The sequence below is a fragment of the Schistocerca nitens genome, chromosome 4, assembly GCF_023898315.1.
Source record: "Schistocerca nitens isolate TAMUIC-IGC-003100 chromosome 4, iqSchNite1.1, whole genome shotgun sequence".
Taxonomy (NCBI): domain Eukaryota; kingdom Metazoa; phylum Arthropoda; class Insecta; order Orthoptera; family Acrididae; genus Schistocerca; species Schistocerca nitens.
In genome coordinates, this window is record NC_064617.1 from 238,437,873 (window position 1) to 238,463,963 (window position 26,091).

The 26,091-nt window shown below is 44.5% G+C and overlaps 1 pseudogene; it reads right to left on the bottom strand.

The window, feature by feature from the left end:
* Nucleotides 1–8,405: 8,405 nt before the first annotated feature.
* LOC126254234 (5S ribosomal RNA) lies at nt 8,406–8,523 on the bottom strand (annotated as a pseudogene).
* Nucleotides 8,524–26,091: the final 17,568 nt, after the last annotated feature.

Sequence of the window (26,091 nt, forward strand, 5' to 3'; positions counted from 1 at the left end):
GTCCATGCTGCTGCAAACGTCGTCGAACTGTTCGTGCAGATGGTTGTTGTCTTGCAAACGTTCCCATCTGTTGACTCAGGGATCGAGACGTCGCTGCACGATCCGTTACAGCCATGCGGATAAGATGCCTGTCATCTCGACTGCTAGTGATACGAGGTCTTTGAGATCCAGCACGGCATTCCGTATTACCCTCCTGAATCCACCGATTCCATATTCTGCTAACAGTCATTGGATCTCGACCAACGCGAGCAGCAATGTCACGATACGAGAAACCGCAATCGCGAAAGGCTATAATCCGACCTTTATCAAAGTCGGAAACGTGATGGTACGCTTTTCTCCTCTTTACACGAGGCATCACAACAACGTTTCACCAGGCAACGCCGGTCAACTGCTGTTTGTGATTTACTATCCCGAATTATCACAAGTGGATACGGGACACAGCTGCCCATGTTGTCTTACAAGGGGAGGCCACGACGTTTGAAACGCGGATTTACTTCATACTCTCGTAGGACAACAAAATGTGTAAGCAGTAGCGCGTACTTATCAAGCCTTATTGAGAAAATCGCAAGACAATTTCGGTCATCAAATATATACGTGTGCGTGGCCATTTTTACTGTGCCGCCGAGTGGTTAGCGTTCAAGCCCCGTAATCGCTGGATCGAGTCCCATTTGTCAGTTTTTTTTTTATTTTCAACAGTCATTTTCTTCACTATTTATTTTACAATTGATATAATGGGAAAAATGCGTGTAATTGGATGAACTTTTATTAAATTTACAATGGTATTTGGCAGTCTACAAATTTTTACTATCACAAATAATATATTATTCATAACTATCGACTAGTAAACGACCAAACGCATTTTGTGATACTGAAAATGTAGGCTTGTCCGTGTCTTCAAAACTGTTCGTATTTAATCGAAAGAGAACGAGAAATTGCTTCTCGCGAAGAGGCTATTAAAATACACTCAATACTACATGACCAATCATCAGCGCCGATATTTAAGGAAATACTGCGTTATGCATGGTTCGCTTCCAAATTATCGGCTGAAAGAGAGGTTTTTGAAAATGTTAATGAGGTTTGTTTTTCCATGGAAAACCTCAAAAGACCTTGTGTATGCGGAAACATAGCATTTATTCAGTGCAGCTGGTGCCGCTTAACTTCATGTTTTCCATGTTTTTACGAAAAATACCATCCTGTAGCTTGTACTCGTAATGTCGAAAGCGACGATTAGTTATACATCTTTCGAAAGCCGTCTGTGCCGGTCAAAACTTGGAGGTAACAAGTCGTTTCGGGCTCCTTCCAGGTATAAGGGATTTCGCAAATCGCGGACAAGCATACATCTTCAGTATCACTTTATGCGTTTGGTCGTTTACTAGTCGATAGTTACGAATATTATATTATTTGTCATAAAAAAAATTTGTACACTGCCAAATAACGTTTTAAATTTAATTAAAGTTCATCCGATTACACGCATTTTCCCATTATATCAATTGTATTATAAATAGTGAAGAAAATGACTGTGTTGAAAATAAAAAAAAAAAACTGACGGATGGGACTCGATCCAGTAATTACGGGGTTTGAACGCTAACCACTCGGCGGCACAGTAAAAATGGCCACGCACAGGTATACATTTGACGACCGAAATTGTCTTGCGATTTTCTCAATAACGCTTGAGAAGTACGCGCTACTGCTTACACATTTTGGTGTCCTAATGGAGGACTACGAGTGTACGAAGTTTGAAGTAAATCCGCGTTCCAAACGTCGTGGCCTCCCCTTGTAAGACTCTGATATACAGTCTACTTGTAACCTCTGGCAGCGAAATTCGTTATCGGAAAAAAAACTGGAGACGCCAATGTTTTATCGAACATTTTCTGATATAGCTTCTCCCACACTCGCAAGACGATTGATGAGGTGCTCCGAGAAGCAAATAACCTGTCAGAGTCACGAAGATGTGGACAACCTAGAGACATGACCTTCATTCACGAATTTTTTCTGTTGCAGCTACTGTGGTGCGATACCTAGTGACCGAAACAAAAATATTCTGATTCCTTGCAAAGGAGGAAAAACGTAGTAGAGAAACTTTAATTTGTCTCTAAGTTCTTTTGTCTTGTGTGACGTATAAATGTGTTAATATAATCTGCATGTTATTTCATACTGGCCTCGAACAAAATTGATGGATCTGATATACAAATAGTTATTTTATCGAGTCTCCTTGTTTCAGTATTTTCCATGCATATTGCCAGAGCAGTTTCCGGAAAATCGCTGTCTCGTTTTCTCTTGTTTTCGTAATGCGTTTTGACAAGCAGCGAAATTCAGGGTTCTGTAAGCTGAGTGCGTGTTGTTTCATCGGCGCGGTTAGTAATTTCCGCTGCGCATTTCCCAAGTGCTTTATTGTACACGCGGGCAGGCAGCTATTGGAAATTGTTTGCGGCATTCCGCAAGTTGGTGAAGCCAGGGCTTGCCGCTCGGTCGGGAAAAGTTGAGAGTGTATTTGGTGCGTGAGAAGGTACTAGAACTGCCGGGCAGTTGTAATTGCAATGAAATCCGCAGCGGATGTGCTTTATTCCAAGAAATGTCTTAGGTGCTAACTATACTTGACGCACATGGAGGGAAGAACAAAGTGAGGTGCTTGTGTTTGTGTAAAGTATACTAACGGCAAGATATAGTCAGTACCTTCTCAGTGTGAGATTAATGGTAAGGGTACCGACCACAGCGCCACCAAAACTGAGATGCTCAACACGATTTACCGTATTTCTTTCACCACAGGAAATACAGTAAACATTCTAGAGATCGAATCGAGAACATTTGCCAACCTGGCTGATTTGGAAGTAGGTTCCTTCAGTGTAGCGAGGCAACTTAATTCATTTAATAGACGTCCAGACTGTAAACCAATTAGGTTCCCTCCACAGAATGCTGATGGAACAGCTTGATTCTTAGCAAACATGTAAAACCGCACGATCGATGAATGATTTCTATCCAAGCATTGGAACGTTGCACAGATCACACCAATACACAAAAAAGGAAACAGAAGTAGTCCGCTGAATTATAGACCCATAGCGTTTACACCAGTTCGCATTATGGTCCTGTTACACATACGTACACTAATATTATGAAAAAAGTCGAAGAAAACGATCTATTGGCGTATAGTCAGCACGTATTCACTAGATTTCGTTCTTATGAAGTAAATCTGGCTCTTTATTCACACGGAGTAATGTGCGCTATCGTCAGGGTATCTCAATTGATTTCATATTTTTAGAGTTACAGAGAGCTGTTGGCATCGTTCCTAAGAAGCGGCTATTAATGAACTTCCGTGTCAAAGGAGTATCGGCTGATATATGCGACTGAATTCGCAGTAGTTGTCGGGAAGTCATATAATGAAACAGAAGTGATATCTGGGGTTCACTAAAGAAGTTTTAAAGGTCACCTGCTGTTCTTGATGTAAATAAACCGTTTAGGAGACAATCTGAGCAGCTATCTTGGATTGCTTGGAGATGAGGCTGTCGTTTACTTTCTACGAATGTCATCAGAAAAACAAAACAAATTACAAAATGGTTTAGCCAAGGATCCGTATGGCGCGAAAAGCGCGAAACGCGGTCTATTACGTAACCCCGCAGATAGATATTACTTGATGCGAGGTCTGGAGACCTGGGAGGCCACCGGAGATGGAGTTCGTCTTTCGCTTCTCCTCCTCCAATTCAACGTCCTGGAATGGTGTCATTCAGGTAATGCCGGACGTGTTTACAGAATCCCCATGTCTCCATATGTCAGACTTTGTGAGTTTTATCTGTGGAGTTACATAAAACACCACGTTTTTATCCCCGCTATGCCTGCCACTATTGAAAGTCTGCCAAATCGCACTGTTGAAACTGTGAATTCGATAACGAGAGACTAGCTGCTTCGTGTGTGGCAGGAAACGAGCCACCATTCTGATTTTTGTCGTATAACACATGGTGCTCACATTGAATGCATAAAAATTTGAACTTTTCAGGAACATTGGAATTACGTTTCTGTCTTTTTTAGTTTGGAAGCAATAAATGTTAGAATTCCGTCCCTTTTTTTTAAATAGCCCTTTATTGATTTCCCATGGACTCTGCATGGAGGCACGTAGTCACGAAGTTTGGCGGACAAGCCTACTAGTGTAACGCCACAAGTGTGTTTCAGAGTCCATGTGCATCGTTGGCCCCAGGTGCACAACGGCGACATCACTGATGGCTTGCCCAGATAACTGAATACAGTAGTCTGCACCAGATGTCTGATCCTCATTGCATTTCATAAATGGGAGTGCTTATTTCACTGCCCGCTTCATTTGAAAGCAAAGGTAAATCTCCGTATTCTGTCCCTGTTAAGCTAATCAAGACTGTTTGACCGCAGTATCCTCCTCTGCCAAATGGGGTCATTGGATGCGGTATGGAGAAAGTGAGCATATCGCTCTCCCAGCCGTTGAGGGCTTTCTAGACTTTGGAGTCGCTACTCGTCACTCCTTAGTTGTCATCACGAGACTGAGTGCACCGTGTTTCAGTCCTCGCAACAAGGATAAATCCCTGGCAGTAGTGTGCGTTTGCAGAATAATGCGGTCAGTAGATGAGCAATCGGCATGGCACGCATAGGGAGGACGGTAGTGGTGGGGGTTGTGGACAGGCGCTGTAGGGGAAATGCTGAGTGCTGGAGGGGAAGTGCCATTCTAAACTGAAGCCTACGCTTCCATAATTTGTGAATGTCAGTGGAGCCTCTCCACACGCAAACTTGCATAGTGACCATCTACCTCTGCTTGGTTGGCATCTAGAAAGAATTCCGCTGGAATTCCGACAAAAGCATCGATCTATTCTCGAGTGGCTTTTCAACCGATTGCAACGTTCAGAGAAGCGTCATGAGTGGCGTGTTTTGCGTGAAACCTATAATCCTCTTGTTGCCATGTTAAAATATGCTTCTTTTGCCAAAACACAGCTGAGTTTACACACTCACCCAAAGTCACCTCAGTAAGATTTTATGCACACACAGCATTGAGAGAATTCTAAAACAGTGGCTCATTAATTTAATTAAGTGAAGAACTGAGGAAAAGTAAGATCAGTAGCTGAACACATCCTGGGTACAAAAACAAACGTATAATTTCTTCACTTATGGTGCTTCGAAACCCACAGCATTCCTCGTTTAACCAGCTATCGACAGCCCTTAAAAATTACATTCTTTCATCGAAAAAGTCTGTAGTTTGTGGAGTAACACGATATATAATTAAGTTTTGCGTAATAATAACCATTTCGAGAAATACTCCCCTCTCTGCATGCTATTATTTGCCAAAATCTCATTTAGATATCTCAAACCGTTTATGAAGTCCTAGCAGGAAGCAGCACTTTGTAGATAAGCGCCATTAGCTGGAGCAGGAAAAAGCCAATGAAAGTGCTTTCTGTTTATCTCCTTAGGCTTATTGGCTGGAAATGTTGAAGCAGTTTCGTGGAGCAACTTGGGGCTCACAGCCTGAGGGAAGTCAATCGGCTGTTGAAGTCGTGAGCGCCGTGCGTGGAATTATTGTATCGAGAATATTGGTGATTTGTGTGCTCAAAGATTCAATGATCCACGATCCATGGAATATTTCTTGCTGTAGAAAAACTGATAGAACTGGAAATACGTTTCCTGTTGGCAGGTGTCGAATGTTCCGCAATTTTCCGGTACTTGCAAGCAAGTGTGCGTTGTAGAGCTTGTTCAAGTAGTTGGTAGAAATCGGCCTTTATAAAATCGTTGGCGTCGTTAAATAACAGCAGATGGTGTTTAATAAAAGTCAGTTTCTTGGCAAGGTTTAATTGCAGCCAATAAAATTCATTTTTTCTGTGGTTAATTTGCAGTTTGGTGATGATGTGTCTCTTGGCCAGTTGACTTTGAACTGTATTTGTGGTGTCACCGCCAGACACCACACTTGCTAGGTGGTAGCCTTCAAATCGGCCGCGGTCCGTTAGTATACGTCGGACCCGCGTGTCGCCACTATCTGTGATTGCAGACCGAGCGCCGCCACACGGCAGGTCTAGTCTAGAGAGACTCTCTAGCACTTGCCCCAGTTGTACAGCCGACTTTGCTAGCGATGGTTCACTGTCTACATACGCTCTCATTTGCAGAGACGACAGTTTAGCATAGCCTTCAGCTACGTTATTTTGCTACGACCTAGCAAGGCGCCGTATTCAGTTACTACGAATGTATTGAGACAGATAATATTGTGAATCATGTAACGTCAAAAGCGACGTTCATCATTAATGGATTATAGTTAAGTATCAAACTAATTACGTCCGCTTTCTGAATTCTAATTCCTTGTCATGTTCCAGACCTCACGTCAGTATAGTTCTTCCCTACTCACGCCAGCCTGCGTGAGCTAAAACGCGTGCATTTCGGCCTCCACTAGTAACACGGTGTTGGCTCTTCTGCCAACACAACAGTATTCATACTTACGCTATTGTGGAGATTGTCAGTGGGCGTTGGTAGGAGTCAACAGGAGGTAGTGAATGAACTTTTAGTTGTGTACGTATCTCAGACCAGTAGTCAGATACCGGAATATTTGTGAAAGTACTTAGATAGCTATCATCTTCGTGATCATCGTTATCATCAGCTTCTTCTCGGGTAGGACTTTTGTGGCAAAATTCCTCCATCTGTTACTGTCATTATAAACGTCCTTTCTTTTTAAATCTTGTAACGTTTCTCCTTTCTGAATAAGATCTTCACTTATTCTGTCTAGCCATCTTCTTCTAGGATGTCCAACAGGTCTCCTTGCGTGTACTGTAGTTTCCAAGTAATGTCGGGGGTTGTAGTCCCTTGCACCTTCTGCACATGCCCAAACTATTTCAGCCGTGTAGTTCGTAATCTTTCCTCCATTGTACAGGTCGCTTGCACGTCGTTCCTAATGCACTCGTTTCTAATTCGATCTCGTCTTGTCTTTTGGGTAGCAGATTGTAAAAATCTCCCGCTTGTAGTTCACTGATATCTGTTTCAGATAAAACACTGGACTCCAAGCCGTATGTCGTGATTGACAGAAAGTATGATTTGAACGTTGTTTGTCTGGATTCTACGGGAACTGCTTTATCCGACACTAGATTTTGTACTTGGTAGAATAAATGGAACCTTTTGCCATTCTATTTTGTGCTTCTAATCTAACGCCCTCCTGATCTGATACAATATTTCCGAGATAAATGAAGGTTTCTACACACACACACACACACACACACACACATACGTCTTTCACTATGAAATTTAAGGTTGCGTTAATTGGGTATTGTGGTCAATTTCATTGATACTGTTTACCTATTACTCACAGTTAACTTCTACTCACTATATTTATCGGTCAGCAATATAATTTCCTCTGAATCTCTTGTCTTGACACTCCTCGCATGGCAATATCGTCTCCAAAAAACTAAGGAGTTCAAATCTTGAGATTCTACATCGATGAGTGCAAACAAAAGTAATGGAGATAGTCCAGTATCTTCTTAGATAGCTACAGAACATTAATTTTTGACTTTGGAGCAATGAAAAGTTTAGCCTGTCTCGTGGGTCAAAGGCTTTCGACCCTCATTTAGATTGCTTTTAGCACTACAGAGGATTAATTCCGGTCCCTCAAGAAACGTTTCCGATTAAATATGAGGAGTGGTACGTCGCGTGATTTGTATCGCACAGCGTACATCGTCAAGAGGGCGTGGGTTCTGGCTGTGGCCACGACGTCACGGAAGCTCCTAGGGCGAGTTGGAAGGAACGTGCCAGCAGTAACCACGTTAATATTTAACGATGGAGAAGGGCTCAGCTCCAGGCCCCGTGAGGTGACAAATAATGCAAAGGGGTTTCTGTGTTCCCAAAATAACTAAATTAGTATGTCCTCCTCGTTGAAGAACACGGAATTAATAACAGGCGCAACCGGACATACATAGTTCGCAACTTTTCCGATGGAAGTTGGAGACCAGAAATTTGTAGGCGAGTGTTTGTGGTGGCTCACACGAACCTCGCAACTTTTATCTGCTCAGCACACGAACACCGCAACTTACCCAAAACTGCCCTCACCGCCAGCACTCCAGCTCCGCAACTAGCAACAGACCTATGATTTCCTCTTGGCCACTTATGACAGCATATTAGTAATCCAAATTAGAGGACTGACGTGAAGTTAACCCAAAGATTACTCTTGCCTTTTTAAATACAAAATTTTTAAAAAGGTAAATAATTAAATTAAATATTCTAACCAAGCATAAGCACTCCGTCGTCAGGCCAAGGCCTACCGGGACCATCCGACCGCCGTGTCATCCTCGGTGGAGGATGCGGATAGGAGGGGCTTGGGTCAGTACACCGCTCTCCCGGTCGTAAGATGGTATTCTTGACCGAAGCCGCTACTAATCGGTCAAGTAGCTCCTCAATTGTCATCACGAGGCTGAGTGCGCCCCGAAAAATGGCAGCAGCGCATGGCGGCCTGGATGGTCACCCATCCAAGTGCCGACCACGCCCGACAGCGCTTAACTTCGGTGATCTCACGGGAACCGGTGTATCCACTGCGGCAAGGCCGTTGCCATAACCAAGCATAAGGCTGATGAAAAAGTTTAAAAAAAATTATTTTTAAAATTCAGTCTTGATCGCACCACGTATGCTACAAGAACATAGGTGACCAGTTTCGGTCATATCACATGACCGTCATCAGATCCATGACATCCTTCGAAGATTGTAGGTGGAGCACTCTTCTCAGCTGCTGTGATGTCAACTGCAACTGTCCTTGTAGCATACGTGGTGCGATCAAGACTGAATTTTAAAAAGAAAATTTTTTAAAACAATTTATTGATCGCAGTTCCAAAAATGTTTATTAATATTGATGAAAAAGTGCTTAGATAAGATAGCATATAATAACCACGATCAATTGCAAGTACTTTTATTCAGAATATATGAGGGGCAGTCATATGAAAAATGAACATCCGCCACAACGTATCTACTATGGAAGGGTTCAGTTCAAAAGTAGGCACCACTCGCGTTAACGAATTTATCCCACTGGGAGACGAGGCGTGTTTCCTAGAATACAGTCGGCCGGATCCGCAACTGTATCACTTCTTTCAGTTCCTTGTCCGACTGAAATTGGCGTCCACTCGTGTCTTTCTTCAGGTCGCCAAAGCTGTAAAAATCACACAGTGAAGGATCCAGGCTGTGCGGAGGATGTTGCAGTGTTTCCCAATCAATTCGCTGAAGTGTAGCCTTCGTCCGATTGGTAGAAGAGAGCGGGCGTTATCGTGCAACAAGATGATTCAGAAATCCCGAGGGCAAACGGGAATGCCGAAAGAGGAAATATCTCACATCTCCCCCACCAAAGAAATCCAAAGCTGTTATCACAAATTTCGGTAGGGTCATTATGACCTTCTTCTCTGAGTGCAGGTGCCCTCCGCTGGTCCTCAAGCATCAAACCACACGCAGCGAGGACCTCTTCGAAGACAATTTTCAGAAACTGCGACGCGCCATGAAGTCAAAACGCCCAGGAATACTGTCTAACGGTGTCATCTTCTTGCACGATAACGCCTACCCCACATTATCAATCGGACGAAGGCGATTCGGCTGGGAAACACTGCAACATCCTACGTAGAGCCCGGATACTTCTCCGTGTGATTTTGACATCTTTGGCGACCTGAAGAAAGACATACGTGGACATCGGGTTCAGTCGGGAGAGAAAGTGTAACAGTGGATGAGGTTGGTGGTCCTTCAGCGGTCGATCGCGTTCTAAGAAAGAGAAACTCATCGTCTCGTATCCCAGTGCGAAAAGTACCTTAACGCGAGCAGTGATTGCTTTTGAATGGAACCATTCGATGGTCCCGTTGTGGCAGGCATTCTGTTTTCATTTAACTGCCCCTTATGTTTTTAAGCTAACGAAAATACTTAAATTTTTGTACGAAACATGCTTCAATAATTCTAGTCTACCTGTCTATTTTATCAGGGCACAATTCTCTTCTGGGTGAATACTTGTCTTTCTTTGATTTTCTTGTTACTTTCTTGGTACAGAACCGGAGCCAACTCTGCTCAAGTTCACTGCCAACATTTAAATGTGAGGTAGGAACAGTTGACTCAAACAGAGTAAAGCTCTCGCAGACATTTGTGGTTCTCCAAAGCGCAGAGGACTCGTCTGCCAAAATACATCTAAATTTTACATTTATACTCCGCAAGCCACCCAACGGTGTGTGGTGGAGGGCACTTTACGTGCCACTGTCATTACCTCCCTTTCCTGTTCCAGTCGCGTGTAGTTCGCGGGAAGAACGACTGCCGGAAAGCCTCCGTGCGCGCTCGAATCTCTCTAATTTTACATTCGTGATTTCCTCGGGAGGTATAAGTAGGGGGAAGCAATATATTCGATACTTCATCCAGAAACGCACCCTCTCGAAACCTGGACAGCAAGCTACACCGCGATGGAGAGCGCCTCTCTTGCAGAGTCTACCACTTGAATTTGCTAAACATCTCCGTAACGCTATCACGGTTGCCAAATAACCCTGTGACGAAACGCGCCACTCTTCTTTGGATCTTCTCTATCTCCTCGGTCAACCCGACCTGGTACGGATCCCACACTGATAAGCAATACTCAAGTATAGGTCGAACGAGTGTTTTGTAAGCCACCTCCTTTGTTGATGGACTACATTTTCTAAGGACTCTCCCAATGAATCTCAACCTGGCACCATTCTTACAAGCACTTAATTTTATATGATCGTTCCACTTCAAACCGTTCCGTACGCATACTCCCAGATAGTGTACAGAAGTAACTGATCCCAGTGTTTGTTCCGCTATCGTATAATCATACAATAAAGGATCCTTCTTTCTATGTATTCGCAATACATTACATTTGTCTATGTTAAGGGTCAGTTGCCACTCCCTGCACCAAGTGCCTATCCGCTGCATATCTTCCTGCATTTCGCTGCAATTTTCTAATGCTGCACCTTCTCTATATACTACAGCATCATCCGCGTAAAGCCGCATGGAACTTCCGACACTATCTACTAGGTCATTTATATGTATTGTGAATTGTAATCACGAAAACTTTACGACTACTGCCCACCTTGAATGTCCCCCAGCAACGTTACCGGCTGCAAATGGAAAAATCCTCTGATTTGAGCGGCTTTCGGAAAGGTCAAATTGTTATGCCTTGACACTTGGAAACTAGTATCTCGGAAACGGCGAAATTGGTCAGTTGTCTTGAGCACATGGCCAAATGGTTGAAGGTCGGGGAAAACTTGAGTGGGCGAGAAGGCGTTGGACGTCCATGACTCCTCACAGAACGTGAAGATCGGAGGCTTGGCCGCTCTGTAAAGCAGGATAGGAGCAATCAGTAGCAGATGTGACGACATAGTACAGTGCTGGTGGAGGCAGAAGTGTTCTGGAGCAAACCGTTCAGCGCACATTGCTAAATATGGGGCTCTGCAGCAGACGACCCCTACATGTTACCATGTTGACTTAACGACATCGCAAATTAAGATTGCAGTGGTTACATGATCATAGTGATTGGACCGTTGATCACTGCAAACGTGCCACCTCGCGTTTCTTGTTACATCAGGTCGTCGTCACCTCCGGATATGCCGTCACCCAGGCGAACGGGTGCTCGAAACGTGCATCGGATGCAAGCCCGTGTGAGCAGTATTACACCGAAGGAAACAGGTACACCTGCGCCGGCCGGTGTGGCCATGCGGTTCTGGGCGCTTCAGTCTGGAACCGCGTGACCGCTACGGTCACAGGTTCGAATCCTGCCTCGGGCATGGATGTGTGTGATGTCCTTAGGTTAGTTAGGTTTAAATAGTTCTAATTTCTAGGGGACTGATGACCACAGATGTTAAGTCCCATAGTGCTCAGAGCCATTTGAAGGTACACCTGCCTAATACCGTGTAGTGCCCCGGCGAGCACGCAGAAGTTCCTCAACACGATGTGGCATGGACTCTACTAATGTCTGAAGTAGTACTAGACCGAATTGACACCATCAATCCTGCAGGGCTGTCCATAAATCCGTAAGAGTAAGAGGGGATGAAGATCTCTTCTGAACAGCACGTTGCAAGGCATTGCAGGTATGCTCAATAATGTTCAAGTCGGAGGAGTTTGGTGGCCAGCGGAAGTGATTAACTCAGAAAAGTGTTGCTGGAGTCACGCTGTAGCAGTTCTGGACGCGTGGGGGTGTCGCATTGTCCTGCTGGGATTGCCCAAGTCCGTCGGAATGCACAGTGGACATGAATGGATGCAGGTGATCAGATAGGATGCTTACCTACGTGTCACCTGTCCGAGTCGTATCTCGAAGTAGAAAGGGCCCCATATCACTCCAATTGCACACGGTTCACACTATTACAGAGCCTCCACCAGCTTGATCAGTCCCCTACTGACATGTAGGGTCCATGGATTCATGACGTTGTATCCATATATGTACACGTCCATCCGCTCGATACAATATGAAACGAGACTCGTCCGACCAGGCAACATGGCAATATGTTTCCGGTCATCAACAGTCCAGTGCCCCCCCCCCCCCCCCCCCCACGCCCCAGGAGGCTCGCCGCTCTTCGGTGGGTTCGTGCTTGGCTACCACGGGGCCCCAGCCTTCGCAGCATCTTTTCCCTTTCGTGCTTCATGTCTATTCTCTTGCTATTCTTCTTCCCCTCCCTTGGGGAACATGTCTGGGGTGTTTTTGAGAATGTTCCGCATTGTTCTTAGCTGATATGAAAACAGTCTTACCATTGTTTTTTGTTCCCATTTGTTTTCTTCGTTCACCTTGTCCTATCCTTCCTCTTTTTCTTCTTCTTGTTCTTCTTCTTCCCTGTGCGTGTCTGACACGTAATAGATGACCGCGAAACGCGTAATTCCCAGCCTCGGGTCGACAGATAGGGTTCGCACGTACCTCCTGGTACAGGCCAGACCCAGGGAGGGGTGATTGCCTGAGCTGATATCTTCCCAAATTGAGAACTGGTCCGTCTGACACGTGTTCGGGAGGTGTGATCTGAGGTGTGAACAACCACCTAAAGCGGGTGCGCTCTCCTTATGAAAGGGGTCCCTAGTTGGAAGTAGTGCGCCATCGGAGACGCTAGCAATCATGGGGGATTTTCTTACAATGAGGCAATCGTCTTCACAATCAACGTATACGAAACGTAAATGGAATGAAGCTAACAATTCAAAGACCCTTCCATCTGGACCATGGTTCCTCGGGTTTCACATACTGAAGACGGTCAGTTCTTCACAAGGGTAAATCCATTTGTTATTCAGGAAGGTGTTGATGTAGTTGCCGGCCCTTTGAAATACCGCTCTCGTTTACTGAATGGCACTTTCCTTTTCGAGACTACTTCTGCTTCTCAAGCACAACGACTCCTTGCCCCTTCCCTTCTCCACGGCTATCCTCTTCATGTAGAGGCCCATAGAACTCTGAATTCTTCCCGTGATGTTATTTACACTAGGCTGCTCGACGGTCTGACTGAGATCGAAAACCAAACATACTCCTCTGATTAGGGTGTCATTGCCATCCATCGGGTGATGAAACGGTAGGTTCCTCCTCAGTGCCCACCGCTCCTTCAGAAATGTTTAAAAGACCGAGTTTTCAAGGTCCGTGTGGGCTCTGCCTTGTCGGACATCTTTATGCAGGAAGATGGCGTGCCTCAGGGTTCCGTCCTGAGCGTCCTCTTTGCTGTCGCCGTTAGCCCTATAATGACCTGTCTCCCACCGGGCATCTCCAGCTCCCTTTTTGTTGACGATTTTGCCATCTAATGCAATTCTGCACGGACCTGTCTCATTGAGCGGCGTCTTTAGCGATGTCTCGTTCGTATTTAGTCATCGAGCATCGACAATGGCTTTCGCGTTTTCATTGACAAACCGTTTGTATGGATTTCTGGCGGCACAATTGGTTTCTCCCACCATCTTTACATCCATCTTCTGCCTGTTGCTCTTCTGTTCGCTGGAACTACGAAATTCCAGGGGCTCATGCTCGATAGGAAACTCTCTTGATCCTCCCACGTGTCTTACCTGACAGCTCACTGTAAGCGGTCCCTCAGTATCCTACATGTCCTCAATGGTACTTTCTGGGGTGTAGTTCGAGCGACCCTCCTCCGTTTGTACCGGTCCCTTGTCCGTTCGAAATTAGACTATGGGTGCTCTGTTTATGCATCTGCACGTCCGTCCCTCTTATGCCGTCTCAATACTGTCCACCATTATGGCAACCGTCTGGCCACTGGCGCCTACTATAAGTAGCCCAGTTGAGAGTCTGTATGCAGAAGCTGCTGAACTACCACTGTCCTACCGCCGTGACTTTCTCCTCAGCATGTATGCATGCCGTTGTTTGCCATGCATGGCCACCCATCCTGTACCTTCTTCTTCAATGACTCCTTTGATCGCCAGTATGGGGAGCGTCCCTCTTCTCTGTCACCTCCTTGAGTTCGCTTTCGACTCTTGATCTGGCAGCAAACTTTTCGCTATCTGCAGCTTTCCTGGTGGGTGGGAACCATTCACCGCCTTGGCTTCGTGTGGCGACCCGTGTTCACCTCGGCCTTCATTCGCTTCCTAAGGACAATACTCCTGCCTTGTTCTATCTCCTTCACTTTCACGACCATCGCATGGAACCTCGCGATGGTACCTTTGTACACACTGATGGCTCTCGGAGTGATCGTGATGTTGGGTATGCCTTCGTCATTGACGCCGACGTTTTTCGGTATCGGCTTCCGGCACACTGCTCAGTATATACAGCACAGCTCTTCGCCCTGTATCAGGCCACGAAGTACATCCGGCGAGACAAGCTTTTCTATTGTGTCATCTGCTCATACACTCTCGGCGCCCTTAAAAGCCTCTGTGCGCAGTACACCGCCCATTCCTTAGTGCAATTGGTCCAGGAAAACTGTCACTTGCTCCCTTTGAGGGAGCCATTGTGATGTTTCTGTGGGTTCCTGGTCATGTCGGTCTGCTGACGCTGCTGCCAAGGCTGCAGTCCTCGTACCTCAGCCCACCAGTTCCTATATTCCCTGCGATGATTTCTGTGTTGCCATCTGTCAGGAGGTAGTGTACTGGTTCTCCCTTCATAGGAATAAGCTTCAGGTTATTAAGCCTCTCCCAGCGGCTTGGACGACCTCCTCTCGCCCTTCCCGACACGAGGAACTCACTTTAACTAGGTTGCGTATTGGGCACTGCCTTTTCAGCCATCACCATTTGCTAAGTGACACTCCCCCACCACTTTTTTCACTTTGCGCCAAACTCTTAACTGGATGCGATTTCCTGACGGAATGCCCATTTCTTAACCAATTACTTTACTTGTAACTTAGAGAAAGCTTTTGACAATGTTGACTGGAATACTCTTTTTCAAATTTTGAAGGTGGCAGGGGTCAAATACAGCGAGCGAAAGGCTATTTACAATTTGTACAGAAACCAGATGGCAGTTATAAAAGTCGAGGGGCATGAAAGGGAAGCAGTGGTTGGGAAGGGAGTGAGACAGGGTTGTAGCGTATCCCCGATGTTATTCAATCTGTATATTGAGCAAGCAGTAAAGGAAACAAAAGAAAAATTCGGAGTAGGTATTAAAATCCATGGAGAAGAAATCAAAACTTTGAGGTTCGCCGATGACATTGTAATTCTGTCAGAGACAGCAAAGGACTTGGAAGAGCAGTTGAACGGAATGGACAGTGTCTTGAAAGGAGGGTATAAGATGGACATCAACAAAAGCAAAACAAGGATAATGGAATGTAGTCGAATTAAGTCGGGTGATGCTGAGGGCATACGTTCAATCAGATGCGGAAGATTTCTTGGGGAATGGCAGCCCATTCTTCATGGAGTGCTGCACTGAGGAAAGGTATCGATGTCGGGCGGTGAAGCCTGGCATGAAGTCGGAATTCCAAAACATCCCAAAGGTGTTCTATAGGCTTCAAGTCAAGACTGTGCAGGCCAGTCTATTACAGGGATGTTGTTGTCGTGTAACCACTCCGCCACAGGCCGTGCATTATGAACAGGTGCTCGATCGTTTTGAAAGATGCAATCGCCATCCCCGAATTGCTCTTAAACAGTGGGAAGCAAGAAGGTGCTTAAAACATCAATGCAGGCCTGTGCTGTGATAGTGCCACGCAAAACAACAAGGAGTGCAAGCCCCCTCCATGAAAAACCCGACGACCACATCATAAAACCACTGCCTCCGAATTTTACTGTTAGCGCTACACAAGCTGGCAGATGTCGTTCACCGGGCATTCGCCATACCCACACCCTGTCATCGGATTGCCACATTGTGTACTGTGATTCGTCACTCCACACGACGTTTTTCCACTGTTCGATCGTCCAGTGTTTACGCTCCTTACACCAAGCGAGGCGTCGTTTGGCTCACGTCCATCTAAAAAGTATTTACTGATGTTAACGAAGGTAATGTTGGCCTGATGTACTCCACGATGCCCTTTAGCTACACTGTATAAAGGATCGTCTTAAGAAATACCACATTAAGATCAGCCTGAAGATGCCTAAATAGGGTGAAACGCGTAGTTGATATACAAAAACACTAAAATTGCAACCAAGACTGTTTTCAATTAATACAATTAAAATGTGTCATAGCTTCATTCCTCTACTTTAACATCATTTCCTGTATATACTGCACGTATTTGTCACGTTACATCGGTGAGGCCTATCTATATCATTTATTTTTACATAGGTGATTGAGTTTGAACGGTAGTGTCTACAAAATTATGTAAATATAGATGTGCTCTCTAAAAATTAAGGCCGAAAGGCCTGTGAAATGCCTCACAATCATTGATTGTTCTTTCAGAGCTTATATTACAGGAAGCCTAAATTTCTGGCGGAAACCAACTTTCGGAGTCTATGAAGATCGTTTTCAGATAATCAGCTAAACTTGTAACATCATCATTTTCGGGTTTAATGACCGTTAAATCTTCAATAAAAGCATCTCCAACTTCGTTGGGAGCGAGAAAAGCCAAACTAAATAACCAGTGTAACCATTCACCTGTAAAAATGTTGTTTTGGTTGTAATCGGAAGACAGCGATTACGGGTGAATTTTCCTCCTCCAGGTCTGCAGCCTACTATTGATGAAAATGGCCACACCTAACTGCTTTGTGTATAGTTACTTCGAAATCATACACAATGCCTGACAATTAAAACTTAATAGAATCTCATCACAAGTACAGTAACAAATGTATTGACCATTGTTTGAAACATGAATTAAAATAAGTCATGATAAAGTTGGAAGCAGTAGTCGAGGGTTCAGTAAATAGGGTGTCAGTTGAAGAATCGTTTAATTAAATAACATGCATTTACCGTGCACCTCCATGCTACTCTACGTTGTTTCTCTGTCTTTCCAAAAATTATTTGTTCCGACAACGATCAGCTTATGTATGCTTTCACTTGTCATATGCTCCACAGGAACGTGAAAATCCACTTACAACTATCAGTCACAGACGAGGAGTAGGAACTGGCACACTCGGCGAAAGTGACCAATGCTAACAGTGCTACCAACATCGCTGTGCAAACATTACCAAGTAGCGAATAAAACAGTCGCATGCAGTCGACCTGTTTCCTGACGTAATGCTGAACCTTCTCTCACGCAGTTGGGCGAGCAGTAAACCTTTTCGCGTGCAATCGGTAGCCACTTTTTTGAGTCTTCGGTGTATGTACACGCTGATCTACCAGAAGACATATCTAAAGGTTTTTTTTAAATTACCGCTACCAGTCACAAACTTTGTCAACTATTGTATTACTTATTTATTTAGTGACATGTTTCGAGGTAAACCTCATCTTCAGGGTAAATTGCATTACAAAAACAACTTTAAAATACGGCGATACTGATGTTACATAGTCTTTTCGTAAATGTTGGGGCATCCTGTGGAAGAAGAGAAAACTTAATAAGAGATGCTGTCACTTTGTAAGCTGGACTGATGTTTGTACAAAAATGTTTTATAACGGTCACTCACTTTTTTCTACTGTCCAAGTGACTGCTATGTTAGTGACACAGTCGTTTGACTCTAGCCCCAGCAGTAGCTTGGAAATATGTAAAATAAATAGTTTATATCATAATGTGTTCAATAATATTGTAACTGGTGCTCAATTTGTAATGTATTTCGTCAACCTACATCTGTAATACGAGAACAAGACGTGCAGAAGACAGGTAAACATCTGACTCCACACAGATTGACAAATCGATAGTCATATCGAAACCAGCTGTCCAACCACTACAGAACTGTTTGTGATCGTGTTTCCAAGTAACGGCTGTGTTAGTGACAATTTGTGAACAGTGACTAGGAGAGGCACGGAAATGGAGGCACCCCAGCGCATCACTACCAGACTGCCATGCCAGAAGAAAAAAGTGAGTGACCGTTACAAATCATTTTCGTGCAAACATCAGTCCAGCTTCCAAAGTGACAGCACCCCTTCCTAAGTTTTCTCTTCTTCGACAGGATGACCACAGCATTTACGAGAAGACTATGTAACATCAGCATGGCATTATTTTAAAGTTGTTTTTGTAATCCCATTTAGCCCGAAGATGAGGTTTACCTCCAAACATGTCGCTAAATAAATAAGTACTACAATATGAAACTTCCTGGCAGATTAAAACTGTGTGCCTGACCGAGACTCGAACTCGGGACCTTTGCCTTTCGCGGGCAAGTGCTCTACCAACTGAGCTGCCCAAGCACGACTTACGCCCCGTCCTCACAGCTTTACTTCTGCAAGTACCTCGTCTCTTACCTTCCAAAGGTAAAGGTCCCGAGTTCGAGTCTCGGTCTGCCACATCTGCCAGAAAGTTCATATCAGCGCACACTCCGCTGTAGAGTGAAAATTTCATTCTAAGTACTACAATAGTTGACAAGGTTAGTGACTGGTAGCGGTAATTAAAATACGGACAGGGGGATTAGTGGAGACTCCCTCGGATTTCTCTGATCTGCAGGGCTGGTGGCGGCTAGTTTGTGCAGGCTGCGCCGTGATGGAAGACCGCTCTCGGCTTCTCTTGCGGTTCCTCGGCGGCTTGCGATTTCTCACCCCCGGAGGCGCGTGCTTGGAGAGGGGAGGGCCGAGAGGCTGGGCCGTATCGCCGAGATTGAATCACGCCACACGTGCCTCGCCGGCTTCCCACCCAGCGACCCTCCTCACCTACCCGAGCTGCGAACCCCAGGCTGCAGATCGCATCGGGCCGCCGCTTAACTGCCAATCTCCGCCCACCCTGTCTAATCACTACCCTTACCTAGGAGTACTACCACCCTGCTTCTGCACTACTGGCCATAAAAACTGCTACACCAAGAAGAAATGCAGACGATAAACGCGTATTTATTGGACAAATATATTATACTAGAACTGACATGTGATTACATTTTCACTCAATTTGGGTCCATAGATCCTGAGAAATCAGTACCCATAACAACCACATCTGGTAGTAATAACGGCCTTGATACGCCTGGGCATTGAGTCAAACAGAGCTTGAATGGCGTGTACAGGTACAGCTGCCCACGCAGCTTCATCACGATACCACAGTTCATCAAGAGTAGTGACTGGCGCATTGTGACGAGCCAGTTGCTCGGCCACCATTGACCAGACGTTTTCAGTTGGTGAGAGATCTGGAGAATGTGCTGGCCAGGGCAGCAGTCGAACATTTTCTGTATCCAGAAAGGCCCGTACAGGACCTGCAACATGCGGTCGTGCATTACCCTGCTGAAATGTAGGGTTTCGCAGGGATCGAATGAAGGGCAGAGCAACGGGTCGTAACACATCTGAAATGTAACGTCCACTGTTCAAAGTACCGTCAATGCGACCAAGAGGTGACCGAGAGGTGTAACCAATGGCACCCCATACCATCACGCCGGGTGATACGCCAGTATGGTGATGACGAATACACGGTTCCAATGTGCATTCACCGCGATGTCGCCAAACACGAATGCGACCATCATGATGCTGTAAACAGAACCTGGATTCATCCGAAAAAAATTACGTTTTGCCATTCGTCCACCCAGGTTCGCCGTTGAGTACACCATCGCAGGCACTCCTGTCTCTGATGCAGCGTCAAGGGTAACCGCAGCCATGGTCTCCGAGCTGCTGCAAACATCGTTGACCTGTTCGTGCAGATGGTTGTTGTCTTGCAAACGTCCCCATCTGTTGACTCAGGGATCGAGACGTGGCTGCACGATCCGTTACAGCCATGCGCATAAGATGCCTGTTCGGTACCCATTCGAAAGCCGCTTCCTTTCGGCTGCTATTAGAGTAGTTGTGCAGAATCAACTTTCATTACAGATCCCTTCATTTCTCCTCGCTGTTGAAAACGAAGGTTACACCACGACACAAACACAAATTTGAAATAAAGCTGTCCACTGGACCCTCTTACCACTAAATCTGCGGGGAGTGCGGTGTGGAACTTCCCTTGTCAGACAGCTGGCTTTAGACGAGCACTTTCGGTAAAATTCGCTGATGAAAGTGGAACATTCTTGTCATATCCTTAACTTGTAAACCCAGGACGAGAGGGAGAAGAGGATATGGCATCGTGAGTTCCACGAACCCAGAACGTGTACTATCAGCAGTTTACTATCACAAACAGTTCTTTATGATTTTATGACTGTTTATAAGGTACACCACAACAGATTTCCTTGTATTTTTCTTCTTCTTTCACGTTTGAGACGCAATGGACTATGATTATTTCAAGTTTTTCTTCTTTCTTTTCTTCCACACCTCTCTCACCATTTCTCGATGTTTCTCTCTTCTATCGTCCGTCTAAGTGGCTCTAGTCTTCTTCTTGGAGTTTTCATCGAAACATTTCGAGTCCTGTAACGTATTTCTGACTGACAGTCTTTTCTTAATACCATGTGGAGTAATCTGGAGTCCCTTCCAACTTCTTTGCAGCATGTATTATCCATTTTTAACTTAACGAAGTAAGTGAACAGTCTTTTTTTCAGTCTGTTGGATTCATCCAGTGTATATGGCCTTAGAAAGCGATTTTCCTTTACCTAATCATGTCTGCAATTTTTCGGTATGTGTACAAAGTTCTGCATTGTATTTGCTCTTTAACTGGTCCCAAAATTTTATTTATTATTTTCCTCTCTGCACCGGGCGAAGTGGCCTAGCGGTTCTAGGCGCTTCAGTCTGGAACCGCGCGACCGCTACGGTCGCAGGTTCGAATCCTGCCTCGGGCATTGATGTGTGTGATGTCCTTAGGTTAGTTAGGTTTAAGTAGTTCTAAGTTCTAGGGGACTGATGACCTCAGATGTTAAGTCCCATAGTGCTCAGAGCTATTTGAACCATTCTTTGAACCTTTCTGTGAATTCCAGTGCTACTATCATCGCCTTTTTGATCAGAATTAAACGTTCTGCTATCGCCTTTTTGATCAGAATTAAACGTTCTGCTGCATAAGAGCTTACGGGCGAATTACTGTATAGTTGTGCGTAACTTTAGCATTGATGGGTATTGACTTGTTATTATATACGTCCTTAGTGAAGTAGCATATTGTTTTCATCTTGCTAAATCTTGCTTTAATGGTCTCTTTCTTCAAAATGTCTTGCTCTCTTGCTTCTCCAAGACACCTGAACCTGTTAGTTCTCAATTTTTTCATATTTAGTTTTCATTATGTTTGGTGCTGCCTTAATATTTGTCATAAATCTGGTTTCCTCAAAGAAGATCTGGTGGCCTGATTTATCAGCTTGTTCTTTAAGCAAGTCTATTTGTGCAGTGGCTGCTTCCATTGAGTCTGAAAGAATAGTTAGGTCATGCACAAATGTTAAGCAGTCTATTTGTAGATTGTCCCTTTTGTAACCTAATCTAACACCCTCATTGATTTGGTTTTCTTGTAATGCCAGTGTCCATTCTCTTAGGACTTTCCCGAGAATACAGTTAAAGAGCAGAGGGGTTAGGCCATCTCTCTGTCTCACTCCATTTTTGATCTCAAATTTTAGAAATTTCACCTCTAAATTTCACAATGCCGTAAACGGTTTCGACCAGCCAGTGATCACCCTTCAGGCCATTAACAGATGGAAAGGTAAGACAAAGTATCATTACTGAATCTACAAATTCTTAAAAGTAACTACGTACCAAATGGTAATATATATATATATATACAAAGGCGCTTGCAGCAAGTGGTTTCCACTGCGTTATCGACAGTACTAAAGACAACAGTAGGTAGAGGTCAAGGTTTTGTAGACGTAGTGAATTCCTTCGTGTATTCATACGTGTCTGCTTTCGCAGAAAGAATATCTACTTCCGAAGGTTATTGTAGTTATATCCATTAAAGTAATGTGATATATTTCTTTAACAATTTAAAGCCCTTAAAAATATGTAATAATCTTTAGTTTTGAGCATTTGTAACGATATCGGAGAAAGAAGGTTGGTGATGGGGGAAGGATGGGAAGTAGTTCATAGGCAGTTGACGATGAGGGTACATTACATGAGGAAATTATTGGATACGAATAATAATAAAGTATATTAAAGTAACGTAGAAAAGGAGGAATAATAATTAATTCAGGGCGGAGAAGTAAGAAACTGAGGTCTGTCGATGATGTTGTAATTGGACATGGACATGGAACAGCAGTTGAACGAAACGGATAATGTCTTCCAGAGAGATTATAAGATGAACGTCAGTAAAAGTAAAGTAAGTGTATTGGCAGGCTGTCAGTTTAAACCATGCTGAGGGAATTAGATTAGTCGATGAGTTTCGTTATTTGGCTGCAAACTAACTGACAATTGCCGATGTAGAGAGCGTATGAAATACAGACTATCAATATCAAGGAACACGTTCCTGATAACAGAAATTTACTAACATCAAATACAAATTTAAGTGTTAGGAAGTCATTTCTGAAGGGATTTGTCTCTTGTCTTTCGTTGTAAGAGGAACTTTGAAGATAAGTAATTTCGGCTAGAAAAAAATGGCTCTGAACACTACGGGACTTAACATCTGAGGTCATCAGTCCCCTAGAACTTAGAACTATTTAAACCTAACTAACCTAAGGACATCACACACATCCATGCCCGAGGCAGGATTCGAACCTGCAACCGTAGCGGTCGCGCGGTTCCAGACTGAAGCGCCTAGAACTGCTCGGCCACACTGGCCGGCTTTCGACTAGAAGGGTAATAGAAGATTTTGCAGTGTGGTGCTACAGAGGAATATTGAAGATCAGATGGGCAGGTCGAGGGAGACCAGTGTTTGATGTATAACTATACTAAGAACGTACAAACGTATGTAGGTTTGCAGTAATTAGACAAAAATGAAGAGACTTCCACATAATAGGCTTAAGTGGAGAGCTGCATCGAACCAAGTCTTTGACGCCTTGGTGGCATTGGTCCTTTTATTCTATTTCTTCAGGTGTTTACAAACCATCTGATGTGTAATTTGTATTGAAATTCATTCACTGTTGTCTCTACCTGTGAGTTACACTTCCTACAAATGAGACGACATTCATTTACGTTGTAATTCACCTCGATCACAGCTGCGATGAGGAGGTGGCGCCCCTGATAGAGAGAGACGTGGAGCCACAGGCGAGCTGTGCGCTGCTGTGACGTCACGGTGCCACCTCGGCTGAGTGGCGAACAGCATCCCGCGGGACCGGCCCTGTTCGGAGACCGTGCGCCGGGTAGCCGACCGCGAAGGGGCGCGGCCTCACGCCGCCACGGCTGCCCTTGTGAATAATGCCGCACCCCTAATGGATTAAAATCCGCCCACTCTGACCGACTTGCTGGGCTCTCAAGAAGCCGAGGAATCCTGATGTTTCTCGAGTCAGATGATGAAAGTAATGCGTTTCTTAGAAATGAAAGTAAACAAGAAAGAAAAAAAAAACAGCCGGAAGGCAATTTAATTATTTGTCGACACCTTAATTTGTAAAGTGGGTATAAAATGTTGATCCTAACATTACCTATGACTAGAAGCCTCGTGTTTATATTCAGACACTAAAAGTTTGCTAGATGATGAATACTTGGGCAAGGATTAAATCATTTTTTTTTTTATTATTGAAAATGAAGGCACGTGGTATGTTGGCATTAATCTTGAAATTTATTACGCAATTTCCGTAAAAACGAGCTGGAAACGCAATGAAGTAACGAAATGTTTTATCTGAAACATAAATTCATTAAAAGTAATCTTTAGACTCTGTGACAGTCTCAGCGCGGGTTCTTGCAAATGCTTAAAGTCATATTAGAAACCAAATAATCTCAATGAAACATATCGACATTTCTCATGTTGGGTAAGCAACTTAACATGTATTCCGAGTATCATAATTTGTTCAGAGTCCACTATGATTATTATGGTATAGTAGACTAATGTCCCATTAGCACCGATTGATTTACCGTGGCAATAAACGCACTGGAAATTTTGTGTGTGTTCCCTCCTATGGACATCAACGAAACCACGGACGGCATTAGGAATGTACGATGGCTATTTGTTTATTAAGGTTCGATGGGTTGCTAAATGGAAACCATGGTGAAAATAAAAATGTTTTATTTGCAACAGTTAGCTACACCTTCCAGCTACTTCTCTACATAAAAAGTACTCGTTGCTCTGACTTAGTCATTTGTGGTAGCGTTGTACCAACTTTCCAATACCCTCATCGTAGAGGGCAACTCGTTGCTCTGACTTAGTCATTTGTGGTAGCGCTATACCAACTTTCCAATACCCTAGTCGTAGAGAGCAACTCGATGCTCTAATTTAGTCATTTGTGGTAGCGTTGTACCAACTATCCAATACCCTAGTCGTAGAAGGCAACCACCTGTGCTCTCCGCCACTTCTCTACGCTAGTCTGCAGCTCGTCGTCTGTGCCAAAATGTTGTCTTTGTTGCCCGCGGCTTATGTGAGCAGAGATGATCATCAGAGGGAGCCAAGTCCGGGCTGTACGATGGCTGATCAAACACTCCCCATAGACAACACTGCAGAAGCGTCTTCATTGCGCCTGCAGTGTGTGGCCGAAAATTGTGATGAAGAAGGAAATGCGTGACAGTTATGTTATGTGGGCTGCATGAAATCAAGCGAAATCTCTAAGCCAGTACGCACAGCCATGATTCATCAAGGCATCTTTATGCGCTCACTGTGCGCTCAAAATAGAAAAGAGCGACGTGACGCTCTCTGCAGGCATACTAGAGACACTGCCCAGTAAATCTGTGTTAAGTTTCATCAGATTTTCAGTGTGGTTTCCATTTCGTGACAAATCCGTCCTTGACAAACGAATAGCCCCAGTAAGTTTCTATTCGGTGTAATACAGTTTAGTTGGTAACATATTTCTGCTAACTGTTCGTAGCCTAGCGTGACGTAACAGCTGCAATGGCTACCTGGTATACCGAAGAAACCTTTCAAAGATTGCTCTGATTTTTCCTGTAAGCATTCGTAATTTAATATTTAAAACATACAGCATTTGCCTGTGCGTTATTTCACTCTAGAAATTTCTATGTTAAGCGTTATTAGAAACGTTCTTCATTTTTTCTTTAGTTTTTATTCTTTTCTTTACTGGAATTAGGCCGTCGCCATACACCAACCAATCAATGCTTTTCATTTAGGGGACAGTTTCACTCCGTCTGCACTTAGTAATGAGTTTACATAATAAACCTGCTTTCTGTCATCGTTTCAACCGTCATTGATGACCCCGCCATGGTTCGTGGTTGAAGATTCTCGTCACTGCTTGACATTATTCTTGAAGAAATTACAGTGATCAGCCAGAAAATTATGACCACCTACCTAGTAGCCTTAGCACGAATAACAGCGGCTACGCGTAGTGGCATGGAAGCAATGAGGCCTTGGTAGGTCGCTAGAGGAGTTGGCACCATACAAAGATCACCTAATTCCCGTAAATTCCGGAGAGGGGGGCAATGAGCTCTGACGCCGCGTTCATGGCGAATTATCTTCTTGAAAATGACAATGACGTCGGGAAACATGGCCGTCATGAAGGGACTACGTGTTCTACAACCAACGTACGACACTCCTTGGCCGTCATGCTGCCCTGCACGAGCTCCACTGGACTTTAGGATGCCCACATGAATGTTGTCCAGATTATAATGAAGACGCTGCCAGCTCTTCTCCGTCCCGCAGTGCGGGTGTGAGGAGGCTGATCCCCTGGAAGATGATGGATTCGCACCCTCCCTTCGTCGCGATGAAGGTATGGGTATTCATCAGACCATGCAATGCTCTGTCACTGTGCCAACGTCCAGTGCCGATGGTAAAGAGCCCCAAGTGCCCG